The sequence below is a fragment of the Borostomias antarcticus genome (genome assembly GCF_949987555.1).
Source record: "Borostomias antarcticus genome assembly, chromosome: 3".
Lineage (NCBI taxonomy): Eukaryota > Metazoa > Chordata > Actinopteri > Stomiiformes > Stomiidae > Borostomias > Borostomias antarcticus.
In genome coordinates this window covers 1,944,440-1,956,939 of record NC_140236.1, presented here as the reverse complement: position 1 = coordinate 1,956,939, position 12,500 = coordinate 1,944,440, and the positions used below count along the sequence as shown (strand labels likewise).

General features: G+C 45.0%; 1 protein-coding gene across 2 annotated transcripts in view; it reads left to right on the top strand.

Moving 5' to 3' along the window:
- LOC311307577 (paired box protein Pax-7-like) overlaps positions 1–12,500 on the top strand; it is a gene marked incomplete at both ends in the record, with an annotated part of 56,076 nt that overhangs the window by 36,165 nt on the left and 7,411 nt on the right. The window lies entirely within an intron of this gene.

The following is a 12,500-nucleotide window of genomic DNA, read 5'->3' as shown; positions in this document are numbered from 1 at the left end:
TTTGTTGTGAATTGGTGTCCTTTATCTTTCTTCATCCATCACCAGAGTCCCAACCAATCGTTCTCAGACTTGTGGAAGGAGGCGTGTTTTGTCTTCCCAGACATCCAGATTGTGGGTTTGATTGAACAGCGTCTGAATGGCTGCTCTCTGGTTGAGCAGGTCTCCTGTGACTGAGCTATGGTTTGATACATAGGGCACCAGTTTCCTCCTGCTACAGGGGGACTTGAAATTACAAGACTGAACAATTTACTCAATCACTCATCCCTGAGTTCTCCAATTATGGTAATTGTTCTCTGCTTTGATTCTAAATAAATCTAAGTTCGATCTTTGAACTTGATTTCCACAGTGAACAAACCTTTTGTACAACTATTCACTACAGGGAGAACGACTATTTAGGAGAGATTTTTTATCATTTTCAATTGAATAGAAGAAAAATCTAACATTTAACTAATGAGTCAATTCAATGTCCTCAGTGTCTCTCAGAGTAACATATGTTACCGTCAACACAGCACAGCACTATTGTAATGAATTGTTGCACATCTGGATGTTCACAATCTTGCTGTGGTTGACATTGGATAGTGACATCTGGCTTTAGTAGAGTTCAAAGTACAGTGAGGGGTTGAGCCTTTTGTTGCAATTGATTGGATTGGTGCCTTGGTGCATATAGTATATATATACAGTATACGGTATTGTGGTGGTGATGGCTACTGTATGTTAGGATATCCTCTGATCCCGGCCACTCTTATGGAATGCAGTACATAACGTCACTGTAAATCAATTGGTGTCAGAAGGTTTGCATATGTGCGTGTGTGTAAGCAGGTGTGCGAGTATGGTGTGTGTGTGCGTGTGTGTGTGTGTGTGTGTGTGTGTGTTTGTGTGGGTTCATGCAAACAGACAGTCTTAATGTTATCCTCTTCCCATGCCTTGAACAATAACCATGGATTCTTAACCAGCACAGAATAGAAAAATGACTGATATTGGTGCAAAATCAGGGGCCAATAGTAAATTATACGCAATTACTCATGAAAACCAGACAGTCCAGCCCACCCTGAGCAACACGATCTGACTAACAGGCAGAAAATAAGATTGAAATGGTGTTTAAAGAGTCGTAAATGAAATTCAATGCCGCATTTGTCCACAATTACCCTCTCGTTCACACATATTTTATTGGGAGTTTCTCCATCCCACCCCCCACCGACCCTCCGCCCCCCTCAAAGATTCTCTCAAAGCAGATTGGAAACTGGTTTTACTCCCTCTTGTACTGCAGAGAAGAAAGAATTAAGGATTTGGTGACAGAAAAGAGATTTGCTCTTGTAGTGGAGAGTTGGGGGTGGGGGGCTTGTGGGAAAGCAGTAGTATTTCGTCAGTGTTTGATTGTTAATCGTAGTGGTGGGGCTTTGAGAAGCTAATGCTCGCGCCGCGCAAACCTGCATAAATATCAGGAACACGGTCTCTGCCTTTTCATTATTATTAACCCTACTCCCTCGCTGCTTCGAGGAGGAAGACGAGATAAAATAACAAGCCTCTGCTGTTTTACATCCGGGATTACCAGCCTACTGTATTGGGGGGAAAGATTTTCTATTACTTAAATTTTGCATACGTATGAGTTTATGTGTTAGGCGAGGAATGTAAAGTGATTTTTAATTCAATTTCTCTCTGAGAGGAAGAAAGGACAGTCTAGAATTGGTGTAAAAGCTGATTGAATTACCTGTGCAATTGGGAAAGAAATGTAAAAGCTGTATTTAAATTTGATATAAATACTATATTTGAAAAGAGCTGAGGAAATTGATTACTGAAGGGCAGTGATTCACAGTCCTCACGTTCAAATGCACGTTTTGCCTGCATGTGAGCTTTGTCTGCAGCCAAGACCACTTCAACCCTATTTTCTTTCTCGCCCCAAGAATGTCTTTTCCAAAAGCTTACTGAACTCTACTGTATGTGGTATAATAAAGTGTTCTATATGCGAAAAGCCAGAGCCAATATTTCCTTTACAGCAGAGGCATACAGAGAGGAGATTTGCCAGCACTCCATTCAGTTAAAGGCATTGGAATTTATATGGAAATGTGTGTGCGTGTGTGTGTGTGTGTTGTTGTTTTTCATTTTGTGGCGTAAAGGAAGCATTCAAAGCAAATAATGCCATTATAACTTTTGTATTTTCTCTTCTGATTACAAGGGCATTCTCTGGGAGTCTGCCTCATTGCTTGTGATGGGTTTTGACAGAGCAAAATGGGTTTAAATTAATCATAATCATATTTTGGTTTATGCAACTATAAGCAGCTCTGTGAAAGAGGCCAACGTAGCACATCAACAGGTGCTAACTCTCTCTCTCTCACTCTCTCACTCTCTCGCTCTCTCTCACTCCTCAACCTGTCTACTGAACCTCTCTCTCTCTCTCTAACTCTCTCTCTCACTCTCTCTCTTTCTCTCTCTCCTCACCCTGTCTACTGAACCACTCTCTCTCTCTCTCTCTCTCCTCACCCTGTCTACTGAACCTCTGTCTCTCCTCACCCTGTCTACTGAACCTCTCTCTCTCTCTCTCTCTCTCTCACTCTTTCTTTCTCTCTCTCACTCTCTCTCTCTCTCCTCACCCTGTCTACTGAACCCCTCTCTCTCTCTCTCTTTCTCTCTCTCTCTCCTCACCCTGTCTACTGAACCTTTCTCTCTCTCTCTCTCACTCCTCACCCTGTCTACTGAACCTCTCTCTCTCTCTCTCTCTCTCTCACTCCTCACCCTGTCTACTGAACCTCTCTCTCCTCACCCTGTCTACTGAACCTCTCTCTCTCTCTCTCTCTCTCTCTCTCTTTCACTCCTCACCCTGTCTACTGAACCTCTCTCTCTCTCTCTCCTCACCCTGTCTACTGAACCTCTCTCTCTCTCTCTCTCTCCTCACCCTGTCTACTGAACCTCTCTCTCTCTCTCTCTCTCTCTCACACTCTCTCACTCCTCACCCTGTCTACTGAACCTCTCTCTCTCTCTCTCTCTCTCTCTCTCTATCTCTCTCTCACACTCTCTCACTCCTCACCCTGTCTACTGAACCTCTCTCTCTCTCCTCACCCTGTCTACTGAACCTCTCTCTCTCTCTCTCTCTCTCTCTCTCTCTCTCTCCTCACCCTGTCTACTGAACCTCTCTCTCTCTCTCTCTCTCCTCACCCTGTCTACTGAACCTCTCTCTCTCTCTCTCTCACTCCTCACCCTGTCTACTGAACCTCTCTCTCTCTCTCTCTCTCTCTTTCTGTCTGCCCTGTTGTTACAGAGCTACAGGGTAAACCCAGTCAGGCGCCCTGTTTGGCCTCGCTAGGGTGAACAGGTTCTCAACCCCTAAACATGTATACCTGTCTGCTAATATCACCCCTAAACATGTCTGCCTGCTAATATCACCCCTAAACATGTATACCTGCTAATATCACCCCTAAACATGTCTGCCTGCTAATATCACCCCTAAACATGTCTGCCTGCTAATATCACCCCTAAACATGTCTGTCTGCCTGCTAATATCACCCCTAAACATGTATACATGCTAATATCACCCCTAAACATGTCTGTCTGCCTGCTAATATCACCCCTAAACATGTCTGCCTGCTAATATCACCCCTAAACATGTATACCTGCTAATATCACCCCTAAACATGTCTGCCTGCTAATATCACCCCTAAACATGCCTGCCTGCTAATATCACCCCTAAACATGTCTGCCTGCTAATATCACCCCTAAACATGTCTGTCTGCCTGCTAATATCACCCCTAAACATGTCTGCCTGCTAATATCACCCCTAAACATGTATACCTGCTAATATTACCCCTAAACATGTCTGCCTGCTAATATCACCCCTAAACATGTCTGCCTGCCTGCTAATATCACCCCTAAACATGTCTCCCTGCTAATATCACCCCTAAACATGCCTGTCTGCCTGCTAATATCACCCCTAAACATGCCTGCCTGCTAATATCACCCCTAAACATGTCTGCCTGCCTGCTAATATCACCCCTAAACATGTCTGCCTGCCTGCTAATATCACCCCTAAACATGTCTGTCTGTTAATATCACCCCTAAACATGTCTGTCTGCCTGCTAATATCACCCCTAAACATGTCTGTCTGCCTGCTAATATCACCCCTAAACATGTCTGCCTGCCTGCTAATATCACCCCTAAACATGTCTGTCTGTTAATATCACCCCTAAACATGTCTGTCTGCCTGCTAATATCACCCCTAAACATGTCTGCCTGCCTGCTAATATCACCCCTAAACATGTCTGTCTGCCTGCTAATATCACCCCTAAACATGTCTGTCTGTTAATATCACCCCTAAACATGCCTGTCTGCCTGCTAATATCACCCCTAAACATGTATACCTGCTAATATCACCCCTAAACATGTCTGCCTGCTAATATCACCCCTAAACATGTCTGTCTGCCTGCTAATATCACCCCTAAACATGTATACCTGCTAATATCACCCCTAAACATGTCTGTCTGTCTGCTAATATCACCCCTAAACATGTCTGTCTGCCTGCTAATATCACCCCTAAACATGTATACCTGCTAATATCACCCCTAAACATGTCTGTCTGCTAATATCACCCCTAAACATGTGTCTGTCTGCCTGCTAATATCACCCCTAAACATGTATGTCTGCCTGCTAATATCACCCCTAAACATGTCTTCCTGTCTGCTAATATCACCCCTAAACATGTATGTCTGCCTGCTAATATCACCCCTAAACATGTCTTCCTGTCTGCTAATATCACCCCTAAACATGCCTGTCTGCTAATATCACCCCTAAACATGTATACCTGCTAATATCACCCCTAAACATGTCTTCCTGTCTGCTAATATCACCCCTAAACATGCCTGTCTGCTAATATCACCCCTAAACATGTATACCTGCTAATATCACCCCTAAACATGTATACCTGCTAATATCACCCCTAAACATGTCTCATATCACAGTAAGAGAGCCTCATCTCCAGCCTGAGTTTGTCCAGCAGCTTGAACTATATGTTATACTGTATTCTGTAGGCTTAGAGAGAGACATGTTTCTCACATATATGGAAGTGTGGGTTCTGGAATATGGGACCTAGAAAACCCATGAAAGGGAATGATTCATTCTAATAATAATACAAAATATTGAGTTAATAAAATCATTAGTAAATAAAAAAGAGAAAATAAATGCTTTCCAACGGAAAACAGAACGGCTGTTTAAAATGAGGGATCAGCAGCCTTGACCCTTTCATCATGTCTCCAATCATTTACATGAGGTGACAATGTAAGGGGCATTTTCTAAGATTGAGCCTCAACACAGTACGGCGGCTTGCCGTGCCATGGCGTGTGACAGGCGATAATTCAATTTGGATCCTGTATATTGCATTTGGAATCTCATTCACACAGGCCGTTTTGTGTCGTCCGTTTCAAATCGAATGGAAGGACGAATTAGACCTGACTTTCATGTAGCATAATGTAAACAATTCCAGGTCTTATCGAGTGAAAGAAAAGATATGAAACGTGATCCTTGTGATGGGAAAATACGCTTGATATGTGCAGTCCCTTCTTCTAGCAGATACACTTGATGAAATAAAGCTGATCTTCTTGAGCCTCCATTTTGACAAATACCAGTAAATCTATATTGCTATTTTGAGTCACCCAACTGGGAGAATATGTTATATAGGCCTATATATGTCAGTCAGACAGACAATGTGAGTCCTCTAATCCCTTTCTGTCAGGACAGAGAACTTATTGACCTGCCACAGGAAGAACACACTCACAAAACAAATCCATTTACGAGATGTGTCCTAAAAGTAAAAGAATAATTTCATAGAGGGGAAAAAAAACAACCGTTTTTTCCGCCAGCTCTGTTTCCATTGCAGTTGGTGCAGGAGAGGAAGATTTGTGTTTTGGAACGGCGGAGCTCCGGCTAGCTATTTGATGTTAGACAGAGAAAAGGAGAGGGGGGGAGAGAGAGAGAGAGAGGGAGAGAGAGAGAGAGAGAGAGAGAGGGGGGGAGAGAGAGAATAGGCTGGGTTTCAGCAAACCGGGGGGGATCAGAGTCTCTGCTGTCTCTCTTTGATCCACATATCCCCGGGCCTGCCTGCCTGCCTGCCTGCCCGCTCGCGCTCCCCGCTCCGCGCGCTAACTCAGGCCTGCGCTCGTGATTCCTGACAACTGTCTGACTGAGATAAGGGGGAGGGGGCGAGGGAGGAGGGGGCTCTCATACTCCCATAGCTACTTCCATTAGCACCACAGACACTTAAAAAAGGGGATGAATTATATTTAAGAAGCCCTTTGCACAGGGAAATGCTCAGGGAGAAAAAAAACATATACAGTACCAGGAGAGAGAGAAATGAGTTCTGGTCTCTTATTCTCCGTGTCACTCCCACTCTCTCCCTCTCTCTCTCCCTCTATTCCCACTCATTTGCTTTTGACAAGACACTGTGCACCTGAATGTCAATGAAAGCAAGTTCCTAGTCCTTCTTCGCTATTTAAAACTTAGGGGTATTAAGCCTTTTACTGGGCACGGTGTCAGCTGGCAAGCTCTGGTGTCAACAAATCGAAAAGGGATGAATGCATTTATTTACATCACTTCTATACTTAGAAGGAGAGAGGGGGAGGGGGGAGAGACAGTGCAAGGGGGGGTTGATACTTGTTAATTAGAAATCATTCTAAATACAGACACTGTTTCAGTTTGGCAAGAATTCAAAAAGAAAAAAAAAGTAAGAAGCTTTACCAAAAAAGATGAGACCTGCTTGGATGCTGCCAAGAAAATCAGGGAATTTAAATCATTTCCACTGGCGGAATGTTTTTAGCATATATTTATTTTATTTTATTTATGTCTTTATGGATTGTGTTAGAAAGCATGGATTCGGTTGAGTCTTTCCTGCTCTTGTAATAATTACAGGTATAGAGAGTTTCAGTGGTTTGGTGTGTAAACATTCCTGCTTCCTTTATTCACCTTATTCACCTGGCAGCCATATTGGTCAGTCTGACGTAATGAGGGGTGCGGATGCGGAAGTGCCCGTTGACTTCAATGTTAAAAGTAAAACATATAAAAACACCACTTCAAGAACCAAAATAGTCAAAATAACAGGCTGAATACACTATCGGGGTTACAAACTCATCATTACCAGACTCTGATTGTTTTTCACTGCCGTTGTTTTCGCGTTTGGAAATACATGGAGGTGAATGCAGCTATGGCTCACTTACGTCAGACTGACCAATATGGCAGCTGAGGTGACTAAGGCAATAACAAGTCTAATCGGTATTAAAACGTTTAAAGGGTATTCTATACAGCACCACCTGGTGGTCTGGTGGGGCGTTAACAGATTGGGATATTGGAAAATAAAATACTACTAATAAAAGACCAACCATAGTGGCTCTAATGAACTTGTGCTCTTGTAATTGTATTGAGTTTATACTGGTACATAGAATCTGATGTGATTGCATGAGGTCATTCATTTTCATGGTTATTTGTTGATAATATTGGCTAATGTTGATTTGTTTAAATGAAGATGCAGGTGTGGGCAGTAGGGGACCTGGTCAACGCCCAGGGTGTCCAGTACAGCCACACCCCCTTCCTCTTAGTTCTCCTATCCTTTTGATATGCATGCCTCCTTTTCGGACCTCTCTCCCCCACCCCTCTCTCCCTCACCCCTCTCTCCCCCATCCCTCTCTCCCTCACACCTCTCTCCCTCACACCTCTCTTCCCCACCCCTCTCTCCCCCACCCCTTTCTCCACCACCCCTTTCTCCCTCTCTTTTGGATGTATATAGTCCCTGCTCCTCCTTTTTTTTTTTTACTACTCTTCATCTATCTATCTATCTATCTATCTATCTATCTATCTATCTATCTATCTATCTATCTATCTATCTATCTGTCTCTCTTTCCTTCTCTCTTGCCCTGCCACTCTCCATACCCATTTATTTCTCTGCCCTCTCTCTCTCTCCCTCTCTCTCTCCCCCTCTCTCTCTCTCTCTCTCTTCCCCTCTCACCTCTCTTTCCATCCTCTTGCTCTCCTCTCAACTCTCTCCCAGACGGGGTATTACTCTCTGCCCCAGAACTCTCTCCAGACGGGGTATTACTCTCTGCCCCAGAACTCTCTCCAGACGGGGTATTACTCTCTGCCCCAGAACTCTCTCCCAGACGGGGTATTACTCTCTGCCCCAGAACTCTCTCCAGACGGGGTATTACTCTCTGCCCCAGATGAAAGGCTAAGGCGGACAGTAAGATGCTATTTAAATGCATAGTGTTTGTGTGCGGGTGAGAGATATACTTCCTGTTTGTGTGCGGGTGACAGATATACTTCCTGCCCAAAGTGAACTGTTGCTTCCTGACGCATAGCAAATATAAGGGAATGAGATTTACATTTCTCTTGGAGAGGCAGTCGAGAAAATCCTAGAATATGAGGATTTAAGTGAGGGACAGATGGGAGACGACAATAGACTCGGAAGACTATATGACTAAGGGAGGTGCTTCTCATTAAAGGGCTCCTTATAGACTGCATCTTGAATACAGATCATATAGGCACTTATATGCAGTGGCATTATTTTTCCATATGGGATTTGAGAGTAATGCAAGTGTGCTTTTAGGATTTCCATACTGGACGTGCCGTAGTATCAGATGCTTAAAGGTTTGTTGGTTGTCATGCTGTGGCAGTAGACCTTCAAGACCAAATGTTTGCTTGAACCAGCATCTCATCACGGTGTACTGTAGATCAATACTGTAGATCAATACTGCTTCAGTGTTTAAATCCAGATTGTCCTACAGTTTGGACTGAATTTCAAAACCAATTTCACAAGTGTAACAGGATTGGATACAATATCAGCTAAATTATTGCACCATAGATTTTTTCTGTGTTTATGAACTCAACTCAACTCAAATTTATAAAGCACATTTAAAACAACCAAGGTTGAGCAAAGTGCTGTACAGCTCCAGAGCAACAGAACACAGCACGCAACAGAACACCACAATACATCATACGCAATACACAATAAGCAATATAAAATACGGTACAATACCACTAACTCTGTGGTAAAAGATAGTTATTAGCTACAGATTTTGTTAGAAATATTATAATATGAAAAAAGACACATGCAGTGTGCTTGATATAGCATCAGGACAGTAGCTTGCCAGTGCAATGGAGCTAAGCCCGTCTAGGGTATAAGGTCGAAGGTCAAAAGGTGAAAGGTTCATGGAGTCTGGACTGGCCGCTGATGTGTGAACCTGCAGGAGACACTCAGAGGTCAAAGGTGAGCTGGGTGCATGTGCTTCCTGTTGGTTCCAGATACCACTGTGACAGGTGGAGAAGCAGTGATTGATATTACAGCCAAGCAAAGGTGCGACCGTCACTCAATACTACCTGACCTCACTCTAACTCTACCCACCGAAGGCCTGGCGTGTGTTGGGGTGTGGGTGGACTGACCTCGTTCAACATCCTCACTTTTCTGCACAGAAGTAGCCGCTCTCTAGAAACGTTTGAAAGGCAAACTTTTTTTTTGTTACTTTTTTTTAAAGATATTTGCTGATTTTACCTCAATAATGATACCGTTACCCTCAACTACGGAGGGTATCTCCCCCTCTCCGTCTCCGTCCTGACTGGATATGATGCGCTCGGGTCCCCAGCTGGCTCCACTAACAGCCCACCTCTCTCACTCAGTCTCCAGCTGAGAGCCATTTCACTATTTATTTACATGTAATTATGGCTGAGGTGCTGATATTAGCACTGTCAAGAACAATTTGACCTGACATTCTTCACAGGGGCTGCTCCCTGCTGCTTTCAGCAAACAACTCCCCCACCCCCTGCCCCCCTCTCTCCCTCTCCTCCTCCCTCTCCCTCCCTCTCCCTCTCCCTCTCCCTGGTCTCAGCCAGTTCAGTTCGCTCTAGCGTCGCTCTAGCGTAGCGAGTGGCTTCGTGGTCGCCGGCTCTCACAGGCGGGAAAAAGCTGCTCCGGTCACAATCATTAAAGGACGGCGTTTAATTTGGCGAGGGCGTTGGAGCGGAGCGGGGTGGGAGGAGGAGGAGGAGGAGGAGGAGGAGGAGGGGGAGGATGGGGGGGGGGGGTGAGAGGGGAGTCTGGGAAGGGAGGGAGGGCGGGGGTCTTGTTTCTTGCTGCCCGAATCCATCCCCCCTGTACCATTGCCGATATATTACCCGCCGAAAATAAGCGGATTGTGGGGAGCTCTCGCTTCCACGTGAGCCCCTAGAACGCATTAACCTTTGGTTAGGATGGGTCCTCGTAACACTTTGGGATGGTTAAGAACCACGGGAGAGAAGGTCTCTGCAATCCAGGCGTGGCAGAAGAAAATCTAGTCATTGATTATGGCAAGCAGCAGCAGTATATTAACACAAATAAATAAATGGCTAACTTAAAATCTAGCCTGAGCACATATTGTGAATATTGTGCAAGGAGAATTATTTCATGCTTGTCCTTTTGGCCGTTCTTGCGCTACCAGCCTCACAGACCACTGCTGTGTCCATGTGTCCGTCTGTCCCTCCCTGTGTGCGGTAGGAAGTGTGTGTTTGTCAGACTGCTGACGGTTTAAAGAGCCATATGCGCGGTGTTTCCCCAGAGCTAACGTGTTGTGAGAAGTGACAGCTTGTTTGGTTGCACGCTAATCGCTGTCATCTGGGCCCGCCTTGTCGCTGCCCAGTTCCTGTCGCCGTCAATCAAACGCCAAATCTGAATCAATTAAAGGCTTCCAACAGAGCCTCTCCTCCCCCCTCTCTCTCTCTCTCTCCTCCTTCCTCCCTCTCTCTCTCTCTCTCCCCCTCCCTCTCTCTCTCCCCCCCTCCCTCTCTCCCCAAACGCTGAGGCTTTTACCGTAGCCGGACGGACACAGACGCCAGTTCCACCCGGAAACCACACTTTCACTTTCAATTAACGCGCCACGGCCAATTAACGCGTTGACAGGCGGCTGGGAGACCCAATCAGCTGTGACGTCTGCTCCCTGCCACTGGGTCTGGGGGGGGGGGGGAGGGAGAGGTAGAAAGAGGATAAGGACAGGAGGAAGAGTGGAAAGGGAGAGTTTGAGACGGAAAGAGAACGAGAGGGAGAGAGAGGGATAGAGTGAGAGATAACAGCACATTAGGAGGGGAGGAAGGGATGGATGGAGAGATGGGAGAGAGAGAGGGATGGGAGAGAGAGAGGGATGGGAGAGAGAGAGGGATGGAAGAGAGAGAGAGGGATGCGAGAGAGAGAGGGATGGGAGAGAGAAAGAAGGATGGGAGAGAGAAAGAGAGATGGGAGAGAGAGAGGGATGGGAGAGAGAGAGAGACGGATGGGAGAGAGAAAGAGAGATGGGAGAGAGAGAAACAGAGATGGGAGAGAGAGAGAGGGATGAGAGAGAGAGAGGGAGGAATGGGAGAGAGAGAGGGATGAAGAGGAATGGGAGAGAGAAAGAGGGATGGGAGAGAGAGAGAGGGATGGGAGAGAGAGAGAGAGAAAGAGGGATGAAGAGGGATGGGAGAGAGAGAGAGAAAGAAGGATGGGAGACAGAAAGAGGGATGAAGAGGGATGGGAGAGAGAGAGAGGGATGAAGAGGGGTGGGAGAGAGAGAGAGAAAGAGGGATGATGGGAGAGAGAGAGAGAGAGGGATGGAGAACCAGGCAGGGCCCCTCCTGTTTGCTCGCTCAGACTGAGAGACTAATTAGCCAGCTCTGGCTCCGCCGTGACAAAACCTGCTAATTGAATTTATGCACTGGCTTTTATTTTGAAATAGCCACTTAGTGCGCTCAGATGAGAGTCTGTTTCCAAGCCAGACTGCCCATCTTGCTGGTAAGCCACAGTGTATGTGAGTTTACTGTAAGCATAGTATTGAATAAGCATACAGTAGTAACAGTCTCTAAAAACAAAAATGAAACTAAGTTCTTTTCCCATCTTCATAAAATGTCAAGTGATTCTAGATGTGAGGCTTTATGGTTTTTATGCAAAAACATGTTTAAACATGTACTGTAGGTATTGCCGTTTCGACCTTACGCTATGTGCTGTATTCAGTTATAGAACATTTTTTGTGGTATCTTGAGTTTTGCAAAAACTATCCTATTTTTCTCTCCCCACCTATCAACCATGGTTGTTATCTGCTAAACTACGTTCAATATTTTCAATTTCAACATCTCATAGAAATTTTGAAGTTGAATGGTCCTGTAAAACGCTGAAAAAGGTCACATTTTGTTGGCGCGAGACCCCTTGTATCCATGACCAATTATACAGAATATTCAATAGTTCCTGTTCATTCCAATGTCAACTGAAGATCGTAATACAATCTAAGGTCACCATTATCTGTCTCGGCTTGAAATTACATCAGATCTGCTAAAATATTATTATTTTCCATCTTATTTCTCATCAAATGAATGCAGTCCATGCCTGAACCGTAGGCTGTTAATTCCTGCTTGATTTGTTTTCTATACCACCCTGTTTCCTCACATCCAATGACGGGGGAGTTGGGATTTTCGGGATTATTGCCGCTGACAATATCACATCTGCTGCCAGTAGAATGGCATTAGCTGATGTCATA